General features: G+C 35.6%; 2 non-coding genes across 2 annotated transcripts; both read left to right on the top strand.

The window, feature by feature from the left end:
* The first annotated feature begins 637 nt into the window (after positions 1-637).
* On the top strand, positions 638-801 carry LOC135009032 (U1 spliceosomal RNA). Its single transcript, XR_010208622.1, has one exon. It is a non-coding gene; the product is annotated as a U1 spliceosomal RNA (small nuclear RNA).
* Positions 802-952: 151 nt separating this feature from the next.
* LOC135009101 (U1 spliceosomal RNA) lies at positions 953-1116 on the top strand. The gene has a single exon (XR_010208688.1). It is a non-coding gene; the product is annotated as a U1 spliceosomal RNA (small nuclear RNA).
* Positions 1117-25629: the final 24513 nt, after the last annotated feature.

Here is a 25629-nt window from a genome sequence, read left to right as displayed (position 1 = left end):
TCTGGTTCCACTTCTTTTTTCTTGAGCCCCTCCCTTCTATACCCTTGTGCACTATCCTGACTTCTCCTCCCGTCTGCTTACTTTGTGCCTCCCAATGCACAATGCAAACTACGGGTAGTGCTGCAGGGCCCACACCCTTTTACTTGCTTTACAGAGCAGCTCTGGAGCTGTTACAGTGCCCAGCTGCTGCAAGAAATCAGCTTGAATGCTTCAGGGGCTGGGGAATGGCCAACATGAGCCCCACACCGAAGGAGGGTGGGGGTGCTTAATGCGAACTAGGGGTCATCCAAGCACCACAAAAGGCCTCCATGCCCTGCACGCTCCTTTTCTCTTTTCATATGCAGACGAGGGTTGAAGCCAACTTTGACCCACTGCTTGGATGACATCACCATATTCAAATCCATCTGCTGCAGGCCATCCCCCAGGAATGCTTGCACTAGTTGTTGCATTTGGTTTGTTGTTTGGGGGTGCTTCAGTATTAAGCAGCCTTCTGCCACCCCATGTTCATCTGAAAATATGTGTTCTCCCTGCAGTTGTTGTCCCCAGATGAGAGTTCCCTTGTGCTGCCTCAGTTGAATCTCCTTTACTTGACAGAGATGTGCCTGAGCAACGGCCCTCCCCAGCCCTATCCCAAATCATACTTATTTTGCATAGGAGATACTATTGTCATGAAGATTGTTCTCCCAGGGTGAGGTTCATTCATTGCATTCTGGGTATGCTGACCCCTGTGATTTCCCCAAATGTGGGAAACTCGACTGCATTATTTGTGGTAGTGGTGGACTGTGTTTGTGCTTTCCTCTGGTCAGCTCTGGTAAAAGTCAGATTTCTTTGTCTCAGATCTTCCTCTAGCCTTGTTCTTCTTTTGAGAGTTCCCTTGTGCTGCCTCAGTTGGATCTCCTTCACTTGAAAGGTAGTGCCCGAGCAGCGACCCTCCCCAGCTCTAGCCCAACTCCTACTAACCTGCCAGGTGAGATACTATGATCATGAAGGTGCTTCTCCCAGGGCAAGGCTCACCCATTGCACTCTGGGTGTGCTGCCCCTTGCGATTTCCCCAAATGTGGGAAACTTGACTGCATAATTTGTGTTTCCCCTGGACGGCTCTCGTATAATTCAGATCTCTTTGTCTCAGGTCTCTCTCCAGCCTAGTATGCTGTCTGTTTCCACTTCTCTTTTCTTGAGCCCATCCCTTCTATAACCTTGTGCACTATCCTGACTTCTCCTCCCGTCTGCTTACTTTGTGCCTTCCAATGCACAATGCAAACTACAGGTAGTGCTGCAGGGCCCACACCCTTTTACTTGCCTTACAGAGCAGCTCTGGAGCTGTTACAGTACCCAGCTGCTGCAAGAAATCAGCTTGAATGCTTTAGGGGCTGGGGCATGGCCAACATGAGCCCCACACCGAAGGAGGGTGGGGGTGTTTAATGCGAACTAGGGGTCATCCAAGCGTCGCAAAAGGCCGCCATGCCCTGCATATCCCTTTTCTCTTTTCATAAGCAGACGAGGGATGAAGCCAACTTTGACCCACTGCTTGGATGACATCACTTGCTGCCTTTCCAATGAAGCAAGTTTAATTTAGTAATAGGTGAAAAACCATCCCTACAAAGGTGTTAATCAGATACTTGGCTTTGTGGACACTTTTCAGAGAACAAATTTGTTAGCATAAAAATAAAACCAGAAAATGAAGAGCTGTTTAATCACTCAATTGGATTTTTCTGCAAGCGTATTTCTTTTTCTCTGCAACCCACTGCTAAGTTGTGCTTCCTAGCTGTTCTTTTATAAAATCACTTAATCAAATCTAACTCTGATTACATCAGAGAAGGCCAGGTACCCTACACCATAAGAGGGGGTTTGAAATTTTGACTTGTCTACTTAAAGATCACCAAAATCTGATAACAAGGTAAATTACGTCCCTGGGTAGGATTGAACCACCAACCTTTTGGTTAATAACCGAACACGCTAACTGATTGCGCCACAGAGACACATTGCAAAAGTATATACTGACAAAGGCTAATAAGCATTCATCTAGAACGTTTCCTAGAAAAACTTTAAAAAGTCAATAATCTGGAGAGTTTTTGTAAGATGTTTCTTCCATCAACCAATGAAGAAACACATTGGTACTTTCCCATGATGAGTGAGTGCTTCAGGATCTCTTGCACTTACATGTGCAGCAGAGTACTGCAATGGAAGCATGCTGGGCCCATAACCCAGAGGTAGGCAGATTGAAACTATCCTCTGCTATATGCATTTTTTTTTTGTTAATTAAAGTAATCCAAAACTGGGATTGATATTTTTGCTCTTTTATTTTTACTTAAAGTACAATAACTTTTATTATTTTAATTTGTTTTAATAGTATATTGACAGTATTGTTTTCTTTCAAAAATCCACTTAATTTTCTTTACCCTATTATTCAAATGGTAATTGACAAAAACAAACTACATTGTCACCAGAAGAGCAATACAAAATGTACAAGTGATATATTAAAATCATCTTTCCAGCTTGAATTTCAATGATGCATTGGGGCAACGATTTTGTGAGAAACCTCTTCACCCTTAAATAAAGATTTTCTTAATTCCTTACCTGTGTGCTAATTAGATATCACCTTGTTTTCACATTAAACAGACTTCCACATGAGAAAGCAGCAAGGATGCAGTGGCGTTAATGTTTCCTGGTGTCAACCTGTATTATTTCAGTAGATATTGAAATGAAGATGCATATTGCTGCCTTTCCAATGAAGCATGTTTAATTTAGTAATAGGTGAAAAACCATCCCTACAAAGGTGTTAATCAGATACTTGGCTTTGTGGACTCTTTTCAGAGAACAAATTTGTTAGCATAAAAATAAAGCCAGAAAATGAAGAGCTGTTTAATCACTCAATTGGATTTTTCTGCCAGCATATTTCTTTTTCTCTGCAACCCACTGCTAAATTGTGCTTCCTAGCTGTTTTTTTTCATAAAATCACTTAATCAAATCTAACTGATTACATCAGAGTAGGCCAGGTACCCTACACCATAAGAGAGGGTTTGAAATTTTGACTTGTCTACTTAAATATCACCAAAATCTGATCACAAGGTCAATTACGTCCCTGGGTGGGATTGAACCACCAACTTTTTGGTTAATAGCCGTACACACTAACTGATTGCGCTACAGCGACACTTTGTGAAAGTACATACTGACAAAGGCTAATAAGCATTCATCTAGAACGTTTCCTAGAAAAACTTTAAATAGTCAATAATCTGGAGAGTTTTTGTAAGATGTTTCTTCCATCAACCAATGAAGAAACACATTGGTACTTTCCCATGATGAGTGAGTGCTTCAGGATCTCTTGCACTTACATGTGCAGCAGAGTACTGTAATGGAAGCATGCTGGGTCCATAACCCAGAGGTAGGCAGATTGAAATTATCCTCTGCTATATGCATTTTTTTTTGTTAATTAAAGTAATCCAAAACTGGGATTGATATTTTTGCTCTTTTTATTTTACTTAAAGTACAATAACTTTTACCTTTTTAATTTGTTTTAATAGTATATAGACAGTATTGTTTTCTTTCAAAAATCCACTTAATTTTCTTTACCCGATTATTAAAATGGTAATTGACAAAAACAAACTACATTGTCACCAGAAGAGCAATACAAAATGTACAAGTGATATATTAAAATCATCTTTCCAGCTTGAATTTCAATGATGCATTGGGGCAACGATTTTGTGAGAAACATCTTACCCTTAAATAAAGATTTTCTTAATTCCTTACCTGTGTGCTAATTAGATATCACCTTGTTTTCACATTAAACAGACTTCCACATGAGAAAGCAGCAAGGATGCAGTGGCGTTAATGTTTCCTGGTGTCAACCTGTATTATTTCAGTAGATATTGAAATGAGGATGCATCTTGCTGCCTTTCCAATGAAGCAAGTTTAATTTAGTAATAGGTGAAAAACCATCCCTACAAAGATGTTAATCCGATACTTGGCTTTGTGGACACTTTTCAGAGAACAAATTAGTTAGCATAAAAATAAAGCCAGAAAATGAAGAGCTGTTTAATCACTCAATTGGATTTTTCTGCCAGCATATTTCATTTTCTCTGCAAACCACTGCTAAATTGTGCTTCCTAGCTGTTTTTTGATAAAATCACTTAATCAAATCTAACTCTGATTACATCAGAGTAGGCCAGGTACCCTACACCATAAGAGGGGGTTTGAAATTTTGACTTGTCTACTTAAAGATCACCAAAATCTGATGACAAGGTCAATAACATCCCTGGGTGGGATTGAACCACCAACCCTTTGGTTAATAACCAAACACACTAACCGATTACACCACAGAGACACTTTGCAAAAGTACATACTGACAAAGGCTAATAAGCATTCATCTAGAACGTTTCCTAGAAAACTTTAAAAAGTCAATAATCTGGAGAGTTTTTGTAAGATGTTTCTTCCATCAACCAATGAAGAAACGCATTGGTACTTTCCCATGATGAGTGAGTGCTTCAGGATCTCTTGCACTTACATGTGCAGCAGAGTACTGCAATGGAAGCATGCTGGGCCCCTTAACCCAGAGGTAGGCAGATTGAAACTGTCCTCTGCTATATGCATTTTTTTTTTGTTAATTAAAGTAATCCAAAACTGGGATTGATATTTTTGCTCTTTTATTTTTACTTAAAGTACAATAACTTTTACCATTTTAATTTGTTTTAATAGTATATTGACAGTATTGTTTTCTTTCAAAAATCCACTTAATTTTCTTTACCCTATTATTAAAATGGTAATTGACAAAAACAAACTACATTGTCACCAGAAGAGCAATACAAAATGTACAAGTGATATATTAAAATCATCTTTCCAGCTTGAATTTCAATGATGCATTGGGGCAACGATTTTGTGAGAAACATCTTTACCCTTAAATAAAGATTTTCTTAATTCCTTACCTGTGTGCTAATTAGATATCACCTTGTTTTCACATTAAACAGACTTCCACATGAGAAAGCAGCAAGGATGCAGTGGCGTTAATGTTTCCTGGTGTCAACCTGTATTATTTCAGTAGATATTGAAATGAGGATGCATCTTGCTGCCTTTCCAATGAAGCAAGTTTAATTTAGTAATAGGTGAAAAACCATCCCTACAAAGATGTTAATCAGATACTTGGCTTTGTGGACACTTTTCAGAGAACAAATTTGTTAGCATAAAAATAAAGCCAGAAAATGAAGAGCTGTTTAATCACTCAATTGGATTTTTTTGCCAGCATATTTCTTTTTCTCTGCAAACCACTGCTAAATTGTGCTTCCTAGCTGTTTTTATAAAATCACTGAATCAAATCTAACTCTGATTACATCAGAGAAGGCCAGGTACCCTACACCATAACAGGGGTTTTTGAAATTTTGACTTGTCTACTTAAAGATCACCAAAATCTGATAACAAGGTCAATTACATCCCTGGGTGGGATTGAACCACCAACCTTTTGGTTAATAGCCGTACACACTAACTGATTGCGCCACAGCGACACTTTGCAAAAGTACATACTGACAAAGGCTAATAAGCATTCATCTAGAACGTTTCCTAGAAAAACTTTAAATAGTCAATAATCTGGAGAGTTTTTGTAAGATGTTTCTTCCATCAACCAATGAAGAAACACATTGGTACTTTCCCATGATGAGTGAGTACTTCAGGATCTCTTGCAATTACATGTGCAGCAGAGTACTGTAATGGAAGCATGCTGGGTCCATAGCCCAGAGGTAGGCAGATTGAAACTATCCTCTGCTATATGCGTTTTTTTTTGTTAATTAAAGTAATCCAAAACTGGGATTGATATTTTTGCTCTTTTATTTTTACTTAAAGTACAATAACTTTTACCATTTTCATTTGTTTTAATAGTATATTGACAGTATTGTTTTCTTTCAAAAATCCACTTAATTTTCTTTACCCGATTATTAAAATGGTAATTGACAAAAACAAACTACATTGTCACCAGAAGAGCAATACAAAATGTACAAGTGATATATTAAAATCATCTTTCCAGCTTGAATTTCAATGATGCATTGGGGCAACGATTTTGTGAGAAACATCTTCACCCTTAAATAAAGATTTTCTTAATTCCTTACCTGTGTGCTAATTAGATATCACCTTGTTTTCACATTAAACAGACTTCCACATGAGAAAGCAGCAAGGATGCAGTGGCGTTAATGTTTCCTGGTGTCAACCTGTATTATTTCAGTAGATATTGAAATGAGGATGCATCTTGCTGCCTTTCCAATGAAGCAAGTTTAATTTAGTAATAGGTGAAAAACCATCCCTACAAAGGTGTTAATCAGAAACTTGGCTTTGTGGACACTTTTCAGAGAACAAATTTGTTAGCATAAAAATAAAGCCAGAAAATGAAGAGCTGTTTAATCACTCAATTGGATTTTTTTGCCAGCATATTTCTTTTTCTCTGCAACCCACTGCTAAATTGTGCTTCCTAGCTGTTTTTATAAAATCACTGAATCAAATCTAACTCTGATTACATCAGAGAAGGCCAGGTACCCTACACCATAAGAGGGGGTTTGAAATTTTGACTTGTCTACATAAAGATCACCAAAATCTGATAACAAGGTCAATTACGTCCCTGGGTGGGATTGAACCACCAACCTTTTGGTTAATAGCCTTACACAGTAACTGATTGCGCCACAGCAACACTTTGCAAAAGTCCTTACTGACAAAGGCTAATAAGCATTCATCTAGAACGATTCCTAGAAACATTTTAAAAAGTCAATAATGTGGAGAGATTTTGTAAGATGTTTCTTCCATCAACCAATGAAGAAACACATTGGTACTTTCCCATGATGAGTGAGTGCTTCAGGATCTCTTGCACTTACATGTGCAGCAGAGTACTGTAATGGAAGCATGCTGGGTCCATAACCCAGAGGTAGGCAGATTGAAACTATCCTCTGCTATATGCATTTTTTTTGTTAATTAAAGTAATCCAAAACTGGGATTGATATTTTTGCTCTTTTATTTTTACTTAAAGTACAATAACTTTTACCATTTTAATTTGTTTTAATAGTATATTGACAGTATTGTTTTCTTTCAAAAATCCAATTAATTTTCTTTACCCGATTATTAAAATGGTAATTGACAAAAACAAACTACATTGTCACCAGAAGAGCAATACAAAATGTACAAATGATATATTAAAATCATCTTTCCAGCTTGAATTTCAATGATGCATTGGGGCAACGATTTTGTGAGAAACATCTTCACCCTTAAATAAAGATTTTCTTAATTCCTTACCTGTGTGCTAATTAGATATCACCTTGTTTTCACATTAAACAGACTTCCACATGAGAAAGCAGCAAGGATGCAGTGGCGTTAATGTTTCCTGGTGTCAACCTGTATTATTTCAGTAGATATTGAAATGAGGATGCATCTTGCTGCCTTTCCAATGAAGCAAGTTTAATTTAGTAATAGGTGAAAAACCATCCCTACAAAGATGTTAATCAGATACTTGGCTTTGTGGACACTTTTCAGAGAACAAATTTGTTAGCATAAAAATAAAGCCAGAAAATGAAGAGCTGTTTAATCACTCAATTGGATTTTTTTGCCAGCATATTTCTTTTTCTCTGCAAACCACTGCTAAATTGTGCTTCCTAGCTGTTTTTATAAAATCACTGAATCAAATCTAACTCTGATTACATCAGAGAAGGCCAGGTACCCTACACCATAACAGGGGTTTTTGAAATTTTGACTTGTCTACTTAAAGATCACCAAAATCTGATAACAAGGTCAATTACATCCCTGGGTGGGATTGAACCACCAACCTTTTGGTTAATAGCCGTACACACTAACTGATTGCGCCACAGCGACACTTTGCAAAAGTACATACTGACAAAGGCTAATAAGCATTCATCTAGAACGTTTCCTAGAAAAACTTTAAATAGTCAATAATCTGGAGAGTTTTTGTAAGATGTTTCTTCCATCAACCAATGAAGAAACACATTGGTACTTTCCCATGATGAGTGAGTACTTCAGGATCTCTTGCAATTACATGTGCAGCAGAGTACTGTAATGGAAGCATGCTGGGTCCATAGCCCAGAGGTAGGCAGATTGAAACTATCCTCTGCTATATGCGTTTTTTTTTTGTTAATTAAAGTAATCCAAAACTGGGATTGATATTTTTGCTCTTTTATTTTTACTTAAAGTACAATAACTTTTACCATTTTCATTTGTTTTAATAGTATATTGACAGTATTGTTTTCTTTCAAAAATCCACTTAATTTTCTTTACCCGATTATTAAAATGGTAATTGACAAAAACAAACTACATTGTCACCAGAAGAGCAATACAAAATGTACAAGTGATATATTAAAATCATCTTTCCAGCTTGAATTTCAATGATGCATTGGGGCAACGATTTTGTGAGAAACATCTTCACCCTTAAATAAAGATTTTCTTAATTCCTTACCTGTGTGCTAATTAGATATCACCTTGTTTTCACATTAAACAGACTTCCACATGAGAAAGCAGCAAGGATGCAGTGGCGTTAATGTTTCCTGGTGTCAACCTGTATTATTTCAGTAGATATTGAAATGAGGATGCATCTTGCTGCCTTTCCAATGAAGCAAGTTTAATTTAGTAATAGGTGAAAAACCATCCCTACAAAGGTGTTAATCAGAAACTTGGCTTTGTGGACACTTTTCAGAGAACAAATTTGTTAGCATAAAAATAAAGCCAGAAAATGAAGAGCTGTTTAATCACTCAATTGGATTTTTTTGCCAGCATATTTCTTTTTCTCTGCAACCCACTGCTAAATTGTGCTTCCTAGCTGTTTTTATAAAATCACTGAATCAAATCTAACTCTGATTACATCAGAGAAGGCCAGGTACCCTACACCATAAGAGGGGGTTTGAAATTTTGACTTGTCTACATAAAGATCACCAAAATCTGATAACAAGGTCAATTACGTCCCTGGGTGGGATTGAACCACCAACCTTTTGGTTAATAGCCTTACACAGTAACTGATTGCGCCACAGCAACACTTTGCAAAAGTCCTTACTGACAAAGGCTAATAAGCATTCATCTAGAACGATTCCTAGAAACATTTTAAAAAGTCAATAATGTGGAGAGATTTTGTAAGATGTTTCTTCCATCAACCAATGAAGAAACACATTGGTACTTTCCCATGATGAGTGAGTGCTTCAGGATCTCTTGCACTTACATGTGCAGCAGAGTACTGTAATGGAAGCATGCTGGGTCCATAACCCAGAGGTAGGCAGATTGAAACTATCCTCTGCTATATGCATTTTTTTTTGTTAATTAAAGTAATCCAAAACTGGGATTGATATTTTTGCTCTTTTATTTTTACTTAAAGTACAATAACTTTTACCATTTTAATTTGTTTTAATAGTATATTGACAGTATTGTTTTCTTTCAAAAATCCAATTAATTTTCTTTACCCGATTATTAAAATGGTAATTGACAAAAACAAACTACATTGTCAGCAGAAGAGCAATACAAAATGTACAAATGATATATTAAAATCATCTTTCCAGCTTGAATTTCAATGATGCATTGGGGCAACGATTTTGTGAGAAACATCTTCACCCTTAAATAAAGATTTTCTTAATTCCTTACCTGTGTGCTAATTAGATATCACCTTGTTTTCACATTAAACAGACTTCCACATGAGAAAGCAGCAAGGATGCAGTGGCGTTAATGTTTCCTGGTGTCAACCTGTATTATTTCAGTAGATATTGAAATGAGGATGCATCTTGCTGCCTTTCCAATGAAGCAAGTTTAATTTAGTAATAGGTGAAAAACCATCCCTACAAAGATGTTAATCAGATACTTGGCTTTGTGGACACTTTTCAGAGAACAAATTTGTTAGCATAAAAATAAAGCCAGAAAATGAAGAGCTATTTAATCACTCAATTGGATTTTTTTGCCAGCATATTTCTTTTTCTCTGCAACCCACTGCTAAATTGTGCTTCCTAGCTGTTTTTATAAAATCACTGAATCAAATCTAACTCTGATTACATCAGAGAAGGCCAGGTACCCTACACCATAACAGGGGTTTTCGAAATTTTGACTTGTCTACATAAAGATCACCAAAATCGGATAACAAGGTCAATTACATCCCTGGGTGGGATTGAACCACCAACCTTTTGGTTAATAGCCTTACACAGTAACTGATTGCGCCACAGCAACACTTTGCAAAAGTCCATACTGACAAAGGCTAATAAGCATTCATCTAGAACGATTCCTAGAAACATTTTAAAAAGTCAATAATGTGGAGAGTTTTTGTAAGATGTTTCTTCCATCAACCAATGAAGAAACACATTGGTACTTTCCCATGATGAGTGAGTGCTTCAGGATCTCTTGCACTTACATGTGCAGCAGAGGACTGTAATGGAAGCATGCTGGGTCCATAACCCAGAGGTAGGCAGATTGAAACTATCCTCTGCTATATGCATTTTTTTTTTGTTAATTAAAGTAATCCAAAACTGGTATTGATATTTTTGCTCTTTTATTTTTACTTAAAGTACAATAACTTTTACCATTTTAATTTGTTTTAATAGTATATTGACAGTATTGTTTTCTTTCAAAAATCCACTTAATTTTCTTTACCCGATTATTAAAATGGTAATTGACAAAAACAAACTACATTGTCACCAGAAGAGCAATACAAAATGTACAAGTGATATATTAAAATCATCTTTCCAGCTTGAATTTCAATGATGCATTGGGGCAACGATTTTGTGAGAAACATCTTACCCTTAAATAAAGATTTTCTTAATTCCTTACCTGTGTGCTAATTAGATATCACCTTGTTTTCACATTAAACAGACTTCCACATGAGAAAGCAGCAAGGATGCAGTGGCGTTAATGTTTCCTGGTGTCAACCTGTATTATTTCAGTAGATATTGAAATGAGGATGCATCTTGCTGCCTTTCCAATGAAGCAAGTTTAATTTAGTAATAGGTGAAAAACCATCCCTACAAAGATGTTAATCAGATACTTGGCTTTGTGGACACTTTTCAGAGAACAAATTTGTTAGCATAAAAATAAAGCCAGAAAATGAAGAGCTGTTTTATCACTCAATTGGATTTTTTTGCCAGCATATTTCTTTTTCTCTGCAAACCACTGCTAAATTGTGCTTCCTAGCTGTTTTTATAAAATCACTGAATCAAATCTAACTCTGATTACATCAGAGAAGGCCAGGTACCCTACACCATAACAGGGGTTTTTGAAATTTTGACTTGTCTACTTAAAGATCACCAAAATCTGATAACAAGGTCAATTACATCCCTGGGTGGGATTGAACCACCAACCTTTTGGTTAATAGCCGTACACACTAACTGATTGCGCCACAGCGACACTTTGCAAAAGTACATACTGACAAAGGCTAATAAGCATTCATCTAGAACGTTTCCTAGAAAAACTTTAAATAGTCAATAATCTGGAGAGTTTTTGTAAGATGTTTCTTCCATCAACCAATGAAGAAACACATTGGTACTTTCCCATGATGAGTAAGTACTTCAGGATCTCTTGCAATTACATGTGCAGCAGAGTACTGTAATGGAAGCATGCTGGGTCCATAGCCCAGAGGTAGGCAGATTGAAACTATCCTCTGCTATATGCGTTTTTTTTTGTTAATTAAAGTAATCCAAAACTGGGATTGATATTTTTGCTCTTTTATTTTTACTTAAAGTACAATAACTTTTACCATTTTCATTTGTTTTAATAGTATATTGACAGTATTGTTTTCTTTCAAAAATCCACTTAATTTTCTTTACCCGATTATTAAAATGGTAATTGACAAAAACAAACTACATTGTCACCAGAAGAGCAATACAAAATGTACAAGTGTTATATTAAAATCATCTTTCCAGCTTGAATTTCAATGATGCATTGGGGCAACGATTTTGTGAGAAACATCTTCACCCTTAAATAAAGATTTTCTTAATTCCTTACCTGTGTGCTAATTAGATATCACCTTGTTTTCACATTAAACAGACTTCCACATGAGAAAGCAGCAAGGATGCAGTGGCGTTAATGTTTCCTGGTGTCAACCTGTATTATTTCAGTAGATATTCAAATGAGGATGCATCTTGCTGCCTTTCCAATGAAGCAAGTTTAATTTAGTAATAGGTGAAAAACCATCCCTACAAAGGTGTTAATCAGAAACTTGGCTTTGTGGACACTTTTCAGAGAACAAATTTGTTAGCATAAAAATAAAGCCAGAAAATGAAGAGCTGTTTAATCACTCAATTGGATTTTTTTGCCAGCATATTTCTTTTTCTCTGCAACCCACTGCTAAATTGTGCTTCCTAGCTGTTTTTATAAAATCACTGAATCAAATCTAACTCTGATTACATCAGAGAAGGCCAGGTACCCTACACCATAAGAGGGGGTTTGAAATTTTGACTTGTCTACATAAAGATCACCAAAATCGGATAACAAGGTCAATTACGTCCCTGGGTGGGATTGAACCACCAACCTTTTGGTTAATAGTCTTACACAGTAACTGATTGCGCCACAGCAACACTTTGCGAAAGTCCATACTGACAAAGGCTAATAAGCATTCATCTAGAACGATTCCTAGAAACATTTTAAAAAGTCAATAATGTGGAGAGTTTTTGTAAGATGTTTCTTCCATCAACCAATGAAGAAACACATTGGTACTTTCCCATGATGAGTGAGTGCTTCAGGATCTCTTGCACTTACATGTGCAGCAGAGTACTGTAATGGAAGCATGCTGGGTCCATAACCCAGAGGTAGGCAGATTGAAACTACCCTCTGCTATATGCATTTTTTTTGTTAATTAAAGTAATCCAAAACTGGGATTGATATTTTTGCTCTTTTATTTTTACTTAAAGTACAATAACTTTTACCATTTTAATTTGTTTTAATAGTATATTGACAGTATTGTTTTCTTTCAAAAATCCAATTAATTTTCTTTACCCGATTATTAAAATGGTAATTGACAAAAACAAACTACATTGTCACCAGAAGAGCAATACAAAATGTACAAATGATATATTAAAATCATCTTTCCAGCTTGAATTTCAATGATGCATTGGGGCAACGATTTTGTGAGAAACATCTTCACCCTTAAATAAAGATTTTCTTAATTCCTTACCTGTGTGCTAATTAGATATCACCTTGTTTTCACATTAAACAGACTTCCACATGAGAAAGCAGCAAGGATGCAGTGGCGTTAATGTTTCCTGGTGTCAACCTGTATTATTTCAGTAGATATTGAAATGAGGATGCATCTTGCTGCCTTTCCAATGAAGCAAGTTTAATTTAGTAATAGGTGAAAAACCATCCCTACAAAGATGTTAATCAGATACTTGGCTTTGTGGACACTTTTCAGAGAACAAATTTGTTAGCATAAAAATAAAGCCAGAAAATGAAGAGCTATTTAATCACTCAATTGGATTTTTTTGCCAGCATATTTCTTTTTCTCTGCAACCCACTGCTAAATTGTGCTTCCTAGCTGTTTTTCGATAAAATCACTTAATCAAATCTAACTCTGATTACATCAGAGTAGGCCAGGTACCCTACACCATAAGAGGGGGTTTGAAATTTTGACTTGTCTACTTAAAGATCACCAAAATCTGATGACAAGGTCAATAACATCCCTGGGTGGGATTGAACCACCAACCCTTTGGTTAATAACCAAACACACTAACCGATTGCACCACAGAGACACTTTGCAAAAGTACATACTGACAAAGGCTAATAAGCATTCATCTAGAACGTTTCCTAGAAAACTTTAAAAAGTCAATAATCTGGAGAGTTTTTGTAAGATGTTTCTTCCATCAACCAATGAAGAAACGCATTGGTACTTTCCCATGATGAGTGAGTGCTTCAGGATCTCTTGCACTTACATGTGCAGCAGAGTACTGCAATGGAAGCATGCTGGGCCCCTTAACCCAGAGGTAGGCAGATTGAAACTATCCTCTGCTATATGCATTTTTTTTTGTTAATTAAAGTAATCCAAAACTGGGATTGATATTTTTGCTCTTTTATTTTTACTTAAAGTACAATAACTTTTACCATTTTAATTTGTTTTAATAGTATATTGACAGTATTGTTTTCTTTCAAAAATCCACTTAATTTTCTTTACCCTATTATTAAAATGGTAATTGACAAAAACAAACTACATTGTCACCAGAAGAGCAATACAAAATGTACAAGTGATATATTAAAATCATCTTTCCAGCTTGAATTTCAATGATGCATTGGGGCAACGATTTTGTGAGAAACATCTTCACCCTTAAATAAAGATTTTCTTAATTCCTTACCTGTGTGCTAATTAGATATCACCTTGTTTTCACATTAAACAGACTTCCACATGAGAAAGCAGCAAGGATGCAGTGGCGTTAATGTTTCCTGGTGTCAACCTGTATTATTTCAGTAGATATTGAAATGAGGATGCATCTTGCTGCCTTTCCAATGAAGCAAGTTTAATTTAGTAATAGGTGAAAAACCATCCCTACAAAGATGTTAATCAGATACTTGGCTTTGTGGACACTTTTCAGAGAACAAATTTGTTAGCATAAAAATAAAGCCAGAAAATGAAGAGCTGTTTAATCACTCAATTGGATTTTTTTGCCAGCATATTTCTTTTTCTCTGCAAACCACTGCTAAATTGTGCTTCCTAGCTGTTTTTATAAAATCACTGAATCAAATCTAACTCTGATTACATCAGAGAAGGCCAGGTACCCTACACCATAACAGGGGTTTTTGAAATTTTGACTTGTCTACTTAAAGATCACCAAAATCTGATAACAAGGTCAATTACATCCCTGGGTGGGATTGAACCACCAACCTTTTGGTTAATAGCCGTACACACTAACTGATTGCGCCACAGCGACACTTTGCAAAAGTACATACTGACAAAGGCTAATAAGCATTCATCTAGAACGTTTCCTAGAAAAACTTTAAGTAGTCAATAATCTGGAGAGTTTTTGTAAGATGTTTCTTCCATCAACCAATGAAGAAACACATTGGTACTTTCCCATGATGAGTGAGTACTTCAGGATCTCTTGCAATTACATGTGCAGCAGAGTACTGTAATGGAAGCATGCTGGGTCCATAGCCCAGAGGTAGGCAGATTGAAACTATCCTCTGCTATATGCGTTTTTTTTTGTTAATTAAAGTAATCCAAAACTGGGATTGATATTTTTGCTCTTTTATTTTTACTTAAAGTACAATAACTTTTACCATTTTCATTTGTTTTAATAGTATATTGACAGTATTGTTTTCTTTCAAAAATCCACTTAATTTTCTTTACCCGATTATTAAAATGGTAATTGACAAAAACAAACTACATTGTCACCAGAAGAGCAATACAAAATGTACAAGTGATATATTAAAATCATCTTTCCAGCTTGAATTTCAATGATGCATTGGGGCAACGATTTTGTGAGAAACATCTTCACCCTTAAATAAAGATTTTCTTAATTCCTTACCTGTGTGCTAATTAGATATCACCTTGTTTTCACATTAAACAGACTTCCACATGAGAAAGCAGCAAGGATGCAGTGGCGTTAATGTTTCCTGGTGTCAACCTGTATTATTTCAGTAGATATTCAAATGAGGATGCATCTTGCTGCCTTTCCAATGAAGCAAGTTTAATTTAGTAATAGGTGAAAAACCATCCCTACAAAGGTGTTAATCAGAAACTTGGCTTTGTGGACACTTTTCAGAGAACAAATTTGTTAGCATAAAAATAAAGCCAGAAAATGAAGAGCTGTTTAATCACTCAATTGGATTTTTTTGCCAGCATATTTCTTTTTCTCTGCAACCCACTGCTAAATTGTGCTTCCTAGCTGTTTTTATAAAATCACTGAATCAAATCTAACTCTGATTACATCAGAGAAGGCCAGGTACCATACACCATAAGAGGGGGTTTGAAATTTTGACTTGTCTACATAAAGATCACCAAAATCTGATAACAAGGTCAATTACGTCCCTGGGTGGGATTGAACCACCAACCTTTTGGTTAATAGCCTTACACAGTAACTGATTGCGCCACAGCAACACTTTGCAAAAGTCCATACTGACAAAGGCTAATAAGCATTCATCTAGAACGATTCCTAGAAACATTTTAAAAAGTCAATAATGTGGAGAGTTTTTGTAAGATGTTTCTTCCATCAACCAATGAAGAAACACATTGATACTTTCCCATGATGAGTGAGTGCTTCAGGATCTCTTGCACTTACATGTGCAGCAGAGTACTGTAATGGAAGCATGCTGGGTCCATAACCCAGAGGTAGGCAGATTGAAACTATCCTCTGCTATATGCATTTTTTTTTGTTAATTAAAGTAATCCAAAACTGGGATTGATATTTTTGCTCTTTTATTTTTACTTAAAGTACAATAACTTTTACCATTTTAATTTGTTTTAATAGTATATTGACAGTATTGTTTTCTTTCAAAAATCCAATTAATTTTCTTTACCCGATTATTAAAATGGTAATTGACAAAAACAAACTACATTGTCACCAGAAGAGCAATACAAAATGTACAAATGATATATTAAAATCATCTTTCCAGCTTGAATTTCAATGATGCATTGGGGCAACGATTTTGTGAGAAACATCTTACCCTTAAATAAAGATTTTCTTAATTCCTTACCTGTGTGCTAATTAGATATCACCTTGTTTTCACATTAAACAGACTTCCACATGAGAAAGCAGCAAGGATGCAGTGGCGTTAATGTTTCCTGGTGTCAACCTGTATTATTTCAGTAGATATTGAAATGAGGATGCATCTTGCTGCCTTTCCAATGAAGCAAGTTTAATTTAGTAATAGGTGAAAAACCATCCCTACAAAGATGTTAATCCGATACTTGGCTTTGTGGACACTTTTCAGAGAACAAATTAGTTAGCATAAAAATAAAGCCAGAAAATGAAGAGCTGTTTAATCACTCAATTGGATTTTTCTGCCAGCATATTTCATTTTCTCTGCAAACCACTGCTAAATTGTGCTTCCTAGCTGTTTTTTGATAAAATCACTTAATCAAATCTAACTCTGATTACATCAGAGTAGGCCAGGTACCCTACACCATAAGAGGGGGTTTGAAATTTTGACTTGTCTACTTAAAGATCACCAAAATCTGATGACAAGGTCAATAACATCCCTGGGTGGGATTGAACCACCAACCCTTTGGTTAATAACCAAACACACTAACCGATTGCACCACAGAGACACTTTGCAAAAGTACATACTGACAAAGGCTAATAAGCATTCATCTAGAACGTTTCCTAGAAAACTTTAAAAAGTCAATAATCTGGAGAGTTTTTGTAAGATGTTTCTTCCATCAACCAATGAAGAAACGCATTGGTACTTTCCCATGATGAGTGAGTGCTTCAGGTTCTCTTGCACTTACATGTGCAGCAGAGTACTGCAATGGAAGCATGCTGGGCCCCTTAACCCAGAGGTAGGCAGATTGAAACTATCCTCTGCTATATGCATTTTTTTTTGTTAATTAAAGTAATCCAAAACTGGGATTGATATTTTTGCTCTTTTATTTTTACTTAAAGTACAATAACTTTTACCATTTTAATTTGTTTTAATAGTATATTGACAGTATTGTTTTCTTTCAAAAATCCACTTAATTTTCTTTACCCTATTATTAAAATGGTAATTGACAAAAACAAACTACATTGTCACCAGAAGAGCAATACAAAATGTACAAGTGATATATTAAAATCATCTTTCCAGCTTGAATTTCAATGATGCATTGGGGCAACGATTTTGTGAGAAACATCTTCACCCTTAAATAAAGATTTTCTTAATTCCTTACCTGTGTGCTAATTAGATATCACCTTGTTTTCACATTAAACAGACTTCCACATGAGAAAGCAGCAAGGATGCAGTGGCGTTAATGTTTCCTGGTGTCAACCTGTATTATTTCAGTAGATATTGAAATGAGGATGCATCTTGCTGCCTTTCCAATGAAGCAAGTTTAATTTAGTAATAGGTGAAAAACCATCCCTACAAAGATGTTAATCAGATACTTGGCTTTGTGGACACTTTTCAGAGAACAAATTTGTTAGCATAAAAATAAAGCCAGAAAATGAAGAGCTGTTTAATCACTCAATTGGATTTTTTTGCCAGCATATTTCTTTTTCTCTGCAAACCACTGCTAAATTGTGCTTCCTAGCTGTTTTTATAAAATCACTGAATCAAATCTAACTCTGATTACATCAGAGAAGGCCAGGTACCCTACACCATAACAGGGGTTTTTGAAATTTTGACTTGTCTACTTAAAGATCACCAAAATCTGATAACAAGGTTAATTACATCCCTGGGTGGGATTGAACCACCAACCTTTTGGTTAATAGCCGTACACACTAACTGATTGCGCCACAGCGACACTTTGCAAAAGTACATACTGACAAAGGCTAATAAGCATTCATCTAGAACGTTTCCTAGAAAAACTTTAAGTAGTCAATAATCTGGAGAGTTTTTGTAAGATGTTTCTTCCATCAACCAATGAAGAAACACATTGGTACTTTCCCATGATGAGTGAGTACTTCAGGATCTCTTGCAATTACATGTGCAGCAGAGTACTGTAATGGAAGCATGCTGGGTCCATAGCCCAGAGGTAGGCAGATTGAAACTATCCTCTGCTATATGCGTTTTTTTTTGTTAATTAAAGTAATCCAAAACTGGGATTGATATTTTTGCTCTTTTATTTTTACTTAAAGTACAATAACTTTTACCATTTTCATTTGTTTTAATAGTATATTGACAGTATTGTTTTCTTTCAAAAATCCACTTAATTTTCTTTACCCGATTATTAAAATGGTAATTGACAAAAACAAACTACATTGTCACCAGAAGAGCAATACAAAATGTACAAGTGATATATTAAAATCATCTTTCCAGCTTGAATTTCAATGATGCATTGGGGCAACGATTTTGTGAGAAACATCTTCACCCTTAAATAAAGATTTTCTTAATTACTTACCTGTGTGCTAATTAGATATCACCTTGTTTTCACATTAAACAGACTTCCACATGAGAAAGCAGCAAGGATGCAGTGGCGTTAATGTTTCCTGGTGTCAACCTGTATTATTTCAGTAGATATTCAAATGAGGATGCATCTTGCTGCCTTTCCAATGAAGCAAGTTTAATTTAGTAATAGGTGAAAAACCATCCCTACAAAGGTGTTAATCAGAAACTTGGCTTTGTGGACACTTTTCAGAGAACAAATTTGTTAGCATAAAAATAAAGCCAGAAAATGAAGAGCTGTTTAATCACTCAATTGGATTTTTTTGCCAGCATATTTCTTTTTCTCTGCAACCCACTGCTAAATTGTGCTTCCTAGCTGTTTTTATAAAATCACTGAATCAAATCTAACTCTGATTACATCAGAGAAGGCCAGGTACCCTACACCATAAGAGGGGGTTTGAAATTTTGACTTGTCTACATAAAGATCACCAAAATCTGATAACAAGGTCAATTACGTCCCTGGGTGGGATTGAACCACCAACCTTTTGGTTAATAGCCTTACACAGTAACTGATTGCGCCACAGCAACACTTTGCAAAAGTCCATACTGACAAAGGCTAATAAGCATTCATCTAGAACGATTCCTAGAAACATTTTAAAAAGTCAATAATGTGGAGAGTTTTTGTAAGATGTTTCTTCCATCAACCAATGAAGAAACACATTGGTACTTTCCCATGATGAGTGAGTGCTTCAGGATCTCTTGCACTTACATGTGCAGCAGAGTACTGTAATGGAAGCATGCTGGGTCCATAACCCAGAGGTAGGCAGATTGAAACTATCCTCTGCTATATGCATTTTTTTTTGTTAATTAAAGTAATCCAAAACTGGGATTGATATTTTTGCTCTTTTATTTTTACTTAAAGTACAATAACTTTTACCATTTTAATTTGTTTTAATAGTATATTGACAGTATTGTTTTCTTTCAAAAATCCAATTAATTTTCTTTACCCGATTATTAAAATGGTAATTGACAAAAACAAACTACATTGTCACCAGAAGAGCAATACAAAATGTACAAATGATATATTAAAATCATCTTTCCATCTTGAATTTCAATGATGCATTGGGGCAACGATTTTGTGAGAAACATCTTACCCTTAAATAAAGATTTTCTTAATTCCTTACCTGTGTGCTAATTAGATATCACCTTGTTTTCACATTAAACAGACTTCCACATGAGAAAGCAGCAAGGATGCAGTGGCGTTAATGTTTCCTGGTGTCAACCTGTATTATTTCAGTAGATATTGAAATGAGGATGCATCTTGCTGCCTTTCCAATGAAGCAAGTTTAATTTAGTAATAGGTGAAAAACCATCCCTACAAAGATGTTAATCCGATACTTGGCTTTGTGGACACTTTTCAGAGAACAAATTAGTTAGCATAAAAATAAAGCCAGAAAATGAAGAGCTGTTTAATCACTCAATTGGATTTTTCTGCCAGCATATTTCATTTTCTCTGCAAACCACTGCTAAATTGTGCTTCCTAGCTGTTTTTTGATAAAATCACTTAATCAAATCTAACTCTGATTACATCAGAGTAGGCCAGGTACCCTACACCATAAGAGGGGGTTAGAAATTTTGACTTGTCTACTTAAAGATCACCAAAATCTGATGACAAGGTCAATAACATCCCTGGGTGGGATTGAACCACCAACCCTTTGGTTAATAACCAAACACACTAACCGATTGCACCACAGAGACACTTTGCAAAAGTACATACTGACAAAGGCTAATAAGCATTCATCTAGAACGTTTCCTCGAAAACTTTAAAAAGTCAATAATCTGGAGAGTTTTTGTAAGATGTTTCTTCCATCAACCAATGAAGAAACGCATTGGTACTTTCCCATGATGAGTGAGTGCTTCAGGTTCTCTTGCACTTACATGTGCAGCAGAGTACTGCAATGGAAGCATGCTGGGCCCCTTAACCCAGAGGTAGGCAGATTGAAACTATCCTCTGCTATATGCATTTTTTTTTGTTAATTAAAGTAATCCAAAACTGGGATTGATATTTTTGCTCTTTTATTTTTACTTAAAGTACAATAACTTTTACCATTTTAATTTGTTTTAATAGTATATTGACAGTATTGTTTTCTTTCAAAAATCCACTTAATTTTCTTTACCCTATTATTAAAATGGTAATTGACAAAAACAAACTACATTGTCACCAGAAGAGCAATACAAAATGTACAAGTGATATATTAAAATCATCTTTCCAGCTTGAATTTCAATGATGCATTGGGGCAACGATTTTGTGAGAAACATCTTCACCCTTAAATAAAGATTTTCTTAATTCCTTACCTGTGTGCTAATTAGATATCACCTTGTTTTCACATTAAACAGACTTCCACATGAGAAAGCAGCAAGGATGCAGTGGCGTTAATGTTTCCTGGTGTCAACCTGTATTATTTCAGTAGATATTGAAATGAGGATGCATCTTGCTGCCTTTCCAATGAAGCAAGTTTAATTTAGTAATAGGTGAAAAACCATCCCTACAAAGATGTTAATCAGATACTTGGCTTTGTGGACACTTTTCAGAGAACAAATTTGTTAGCATAAAAATAAAGCCAGAAAATGAAGAGCTGTTTAATCACTCAATTGGATTTTTTTGCCAGCATATTTCTTTTTCTCTGCAAACCACTGCTAAATTGTGCTTCCTAGCTGTTTTTATAAAATCACTGAATCAAATCTAACTCTGATTACATCAGAGAAGGCCAGGTACCCAACACCATAACAGGGGTTTTTGAAATTTTGACTTGTCTACTTAAAGATCACCAAAATCTGATAACAAGGTCAATTACATCCCTGGGTGGGATTGAACCACCAACCTTTTGGTTAATAGCCGTACACACTAACTGATTGCGCCACAGCGACACTTTGCAAAAGTACATACTGACAAAGGCTAATAAGCATTCATCTAGAACGTTTCCTAGAAAAACTTTAAGTAGTCAATAATCTGGAGAGTTTTTGTAAGATGTTTCTTCCATCAACCAATGAAGAAACACATTGGTACTTTCCCATGATGAGTGAGTACTTCAGGATCTCTTGCAATTACATGTGCAGCAGAGTACTGTAATGGAAGCATGCTGGGTCCATAGCCCAGAGGTAGGCAGATTGAAACTATCCTCTGCTATATGCGTTTTTTTTTTGTTAATTAAAGTAATCCAAAACTGGGATTGATATTTTTGCTCTTTTATTTTTACTTAAAGTACAATAACTTTTACCATTTTCATTTGTTTTAATAGTATATTGACAGTATTGTTTTCTTTCAAAAATCCACTTAATTTTCTTTACCCGATTATTAAAATGGTAATTGACAAAAACAAACTACATTGTCACCAGAAGAGCAATACAAAATGTACAAGTGATATATTAAAATAATCTTTCCAGCTTGAATTTCAATGATGCATTGGGGCAACGATTTTGTGAGAAACATCTTACCCTTAAATAAAGATTTTCTTAATTCCTTACCTGTGTGCTAATTAGATATCACCTTGTTTTCACATTAAACAGACTTCCACATGAGAAAGCAGCAAGGATGCAGTGGCGTTAATGTTTCCTGGTGTCAACCTGTATTATTTCAGTAGATATTCAAATGAGGATGCATCTTGCAGCCTTTCCAATGAAGCAAGTTTAATTTAGTAATAGGTGAAAAACCATCCCTGCAAAGGTGTTAATCAGAAACTTGGCTTTGTGGACACTTTTCAGAGAACAAATTTGTTAGCATAAAAATAAAGCCAGAAAATGAAGAGCTGTTTAATCACTCAATTGGATTTTTTTGCCAGCATATTTCTTTTTCTCTGCAACCCACTGCTAAATTGTGCTTCCTAGCTGTTTTTATAAAATCACTGAATCAAATCTAACTCTGATTACATCAGAGAAGGCCAGGTACCCTACACCATAAGAGGGGGTTTGAAATTTTGACTTGTCTACATAAAGATCACCAAAATCTGATAACAAGGTCAATTACGTCCCTGGGTGGGATTGAACCACCAACCTTTTGATTAATAGCTGAACACACTAACCGATTGCGCCACAGAGACACTTTGCAAAAAGTATATACTGACAAAGGCTAATAAGCATTCATCTAGAACGATTCCTAGAAACATTTTAAAAAGTCAATAATGTGGAGAGTTTTTGTAAGATGTTTCTTCCATCAACCAATGAAGAAACACATTGGTACTTTCCCATGATGAGTGAGTGCTTCAGGATCTCTTGCACTTACATGTGCAGCAGAGTACTGTAATGGAAGCATGCTGGGTCCATAACCCAGAGGTAGGCAGATTGAAACTATCCTCTGCTATATGCATTTTTTTTTGTTAATAAAAGTAATCCAAAACTGGGATTGATATTTTTGCTCTTTTATTTTTACTTAAAGTACAATAACTTTTACCATTTTAATTTGTTTTAATAGTATATTGACAGTATTGTTTTCTTTCAAAAATCCAATTAATTTTCTTTACCCGATTATTAAAATGGTAATTGACAAAAACAAACTACATTGTCACCAGAAGAGCAATACAAAATGTACAAATGATATATTAAAATCATCTTTCCAGCTTGAATTTCAATGATGCATTGGGGCAACGATTTTGTGAGAAACATCTTCACCCTTAAATAAAGATTTTCTTAATTCCTTACCTGTGTGCTAATTAGATATCACCTTGTTTTCACATTAAACAGACTTCCACATGAGAAAGCAGCAAGGATGCAGTGGCGTTAATGTTTCCTGGTGTCAACCTGTATTATTTCAGTAGATATTGAAATGAGGATGCACCTTGCTGCCTTTCCAATGAAGCAAGTTTAATTTAGTAATAGGTGAAAAACCATCCCTACAAAGATGTTAATCAGATACTTGGCTTTGTGGACACTTTTCAGAGAACAAATTTGTTAGCATAAAAATAAAGCCAGAAAATGAAGAGCTATTTAATCACTCAATTGGATTTTTTTGCCAGCATATTTCTTTTTCTCTGCAAACCACTGCTAAATTGTGCTTCCTAGCTGTTTTTATAAAATCACTGAATCAAATCTAACTCTGATTACATCAGAGAAGGCCAGGTACCCTACACCATAACAGGGGTTTTCGAAATTTTGACTTGTCTACATAAAGATCACCAAAATCTGATAACAAGGTCAATTACGTCCCTGGGTGGGATTGAACCACCAACCTTTTGGTTAATAGCCTTACGCAGTAACTGATTGCACCACAGCAACACTTTGCAAAAGTCCATACTGACAAAGGCTAATAAGCATTCATCTAGAACGATTCCTAGAAACATTTTAAAAAGTCAATAATGTGGAGAGTTTTTGTAAGATGTTTCTTCCATCAACCAATGAAGAAATACATTGGTACTTTCCCATGATGAGTGAGTGCTTCAGGATCTCTTGCACTTACATGTGCAGCAGAGTACTGTAATGGAAGCATGCTGGGTCCATAACCCAGAGGTAGGCAGATTGAAACTATCCTCTGCTATATGCATTTTTTTTTTGTTAATTAAAGTAATCCAAAACTGGGATTGATATTTTTGCTCTTTTATTTTTACTTAAAGTACAATAACTTTTACCATTTTAATTTGTTTTAATAGTATATTGACAGTATTGTTTTCTTTCAAAAATCCACTTAATTTTCTTTACCCGATTATTAAAATGGTAATTGACAAAAACAAACTACATTATCACCAGAAGAGCAATATAAAATGTTCAAGTAATATATTAAAATCATCTTTCCAGCTTGAATTTCAATGATGCATTGGGGCAACGATTTTGTGAGAAACATCTTCACCCTTAAATAAAGATTTTCTTAATTCCTTACCTGTGTGCTAATTAGAGATCACCTTGTTTTCACATTAAACAGACTTCCACATGAGAAAACAGCAAAGATGCAGTGGCGTTAATGTTTCATGGTGTCAACCTGTATTATTTCCGTAGATATTGAAATGAGGATACATCTTGCTGCCTTTCCAATGAAGCAAGTTTAATTTAGTAATAGGTGAAAAACCATCCCTACAAAGATGTTAATCAGAAACTTGGCTTTGTGGACACTTTTCAGAGAACAAATTTGTTATCATAAAAATAAAGCCAGAAAATGAAGAGCTGTTTAATCACTCAATTGGATTTTTCTGCCAGCATTTTTCTTTTTCTCTGCAACCCACTGCTAAATTGTGCTTCCTAGCTGTTTTTTTTATAAAATCACTTAATTAAATCTAACTCTGATTACATCAGAGAAGGCCAGGTACCCTACACCATAAGAGGGGGTTTGCAATTTTGACTTGTCTACTTAAATATCACCAAAATCTGATCACAAGGTCAATCACGTCCCTGGGTGGGATTGAACCACCAACCTTTTGATTAATAGCTGAACACACTAACCGATTGCGCCACAGAGACACTTTGCAAAAAGTAAATACTGACAAAGACTAATAAGCATTCATCTAGAACGTTTCCTAGAAAAACTTTAAAAAGTCAATAATCTGGAGAGTTTTTGTAAGATGTTTCTTCCAGCAACCAATGAAGAAACACATTGGTACTTTCGCATGATGAGTGAGTGCTTCAGGATCTCTTGCACTTACATGTGCAGCAGAGTACTGTAATGGAAGCATGCTGGGTCCATAACCCAGAGGTAGGCAGATTGAAACT

This window comes from Pseudophryne corroboree, unplaced genomic scaffold, assembly GCF_028390025.1.
Source record: "Pseudophryne corroboree isolate aPseCor3 unplaced genomic scaffold, aPseCor3.hap2 scaffold_225, whole genome shotgun sequence".
NCBI lineage: Eukaryota > Metazoa > Chordata > Amphibia > Anura > Myobatrachidae > Pseudophryne > Pseudophryne corroboree.
This window is presented reverse-complemented; position numbering and strand designations above follow the sequence as displayed.